This window comes from Penaeus monodon, chromosome 5 (assembly GCF_015228065.2).
Source record: "Penaeus monodon isolate SGIC_2016 chromosome 5, NSTDA_Pmon_1, whole genome shotgun sequence".
Taxonomy (NCBI): Eukaryota; Metazoa; Arthropoda; class Malacostraca; order Decapoda; family Penaeidae; genus Penaeus; species Penaeus monodon.
Genome location: NC_051390.1, coordinates 11,351,171 through 11,353,233, shown reverse-complemented (window position 1 = coordinate 11,353,233; position 2,063 = coordinate 11,351,171). Strand labels below are relative to the sequence as shown.

Below are 2,063 nucleotides of genomic sequence, written 5' to 3'. Positions count from 1 at the left end.
TCCCTAAATGATAAAGCTTTCATATGTTTCATATATTCCTCTATAAACTAAGTAAAAACGAGTTCGTCTCTTTGTCCGAGAGACAATTACCTGGCAGCAGTCGGCCCAAGTGAGACCCGGCGCCGCATCCAACACTGTTTGCCACTCTGTCGTTCATTCACATTTTCGTAAATGGCAATTTCGACTGTTCTGGTGAACAGTCATCGGGGTCAACGGGTTACGACAGGAAATTGAATCTACCCAGAATTCGTGGAAAAATATAAGGAAAGAATTGTCCAATTAGTTACAATAAGAAAGCTTACATTCATTCCCATTTATGGCAATCTTTCTACGAACACTAGATGGAATTATTAAAGAGAACAATGAAGAGACCTTTTAGAAAGCAATTCAAATGCATGGGTTCCTTGTGATGTTCTCACAGGGATAATCAGTCAAAACAAGAGCGGCATGAAAGTGGCACATCTGTGTCGCTTACAACACACATTCGTCCGAAGGCGAATATGGGACGATGCCAAATAACCCCCGTGTTTACCTTCGCCGGGCAACCCGAGGTATAGACTCCGCACGAACGAGCAAAGCGAATTCAAGCCTTTATACTTTCCCTTTCTGATGCTCCCTTTTCTTCCGCCTGTGACAGCTCCGCCCTCGATCGGCGAATGGCGAGCCCGTAGTAATCGCAGAAGAAGAGCGAGTAAGATGAGGCGCCTCCTGTAACACTGGGAATAACACGCCAATGGAAGATGACTTCATCAAGAGATCACCAGCGTGTTGGGCAACGAGGAGGGGCTAACACGCTCGAGCAGGAGAGGGAACCATTTCGAGAGATCTCAGGTGAGTTTGATGCTGTCAGGAGGGCGGAGGAGATGGTGCGGGGGCGAGTCTACGAGGATATCCTGGGATAGGCGGCAAGGGGTGTACGGGGCGCGATGGGAGGCAGGAAGTGTTTGTGTGACACGGATACGGGAAGTAGTTTAGGGAATCAGAGATATGTCGAAGGAACGGTAGAGTCTGAAGTGCAGAATAGTGAAAATAGGACTATAACCATGTACTGTTTTGGATATACTTGATACAGAGTTTAAAGAATAGGTATTGATTTCAAGAATGATATGATATATTGTGGTTTATCTTAATACCTGCATACACTGATATATCAAACACCTTAATTAAACCATAGTTTTGCAGCTCCTGTCTTCGGTCAGAACTTGTCCTTTCTCTGAGAGATTAATTTTATGTCTGTTTGTTCTTCTTGTGTCCCACTTCTCTCTTCTCTCTTCTCTCTACTCTCTCTTAACTCTCTTCTCTTCACTCTCTCGTCTCTCTCTTAACTCTCTTCTCTTCACTCTTCCCTCTCTCGTTTCTCTCTTTTTTTTCTCCCTCCTCTTTTCTCTCTTCTTTCTCCCCTCTCTCTTTTCTCTCTACTCTCTCACATCTCTCTCTCCATTCTCATCTCTCGTATCTTTCTCATCTCTCGTATCTTTCTCATCTCCCTCACCTCTATCATCTCTATCATCTCTCTCTTCTCCCCTTTCTTTCTCATGCTACATATCTCTCTTCGCTTGTACTCATGTTTCTTCACTCACTCTGTGATCTCAGGGGATCTATCGGCGTAGCTGGGGTAATGCTCCTGTTAGTCGGGGTCAAACGCATCTTATCTTAGTTTATTCTCGAAGCGATGTACTCAAGGTGCTTTGGAGCGGAGCTAGTGGTTCGTAGATAGCGGCGCTCACTCTTATCTATGTAGAATGGGGCTAATTGCGATAGGCGAGAGTCTGCTCTGCGTATTATCGAGGTGCTATAGGTTAGCGCTGTCTCGGGGGTATGGGCGAGAATGTAGGACGCATTTTCGCTTGTCCCTCAAGTAGCGTATTCGTCTCTCTGCTATGTCTCGTGTCTCGTATAGCTGGAGACTTCTCAGTTCGTCTCTGTTTCTTCGAGCCCTCGTTATTGATGATGTTATTCTCTCTCTCTTCTGCAGCCTTCTTCGAGAGATTCTTCTTGGCTGGTTTCTGTTCTCCCTTCCATCCCTTCCCGGCCCTCGACCCGCAATAGTCCTTGACCTCGGT

At 45.8% G+C, this 2,063-nt stretch overlaps 1 pseudogene; it reads right to left on the bottom strand.

Moving 5' to 3' along the window:
- LOC119572967 overlaps positions 1 to 516 on the bottom strand; it is an 11,711-nt pseudogene extending 11,195 nt beyond the window's left edge.
- Between the last annotated feature and the right edge of the window lie 1,547 nt (positions 517 to 2,063).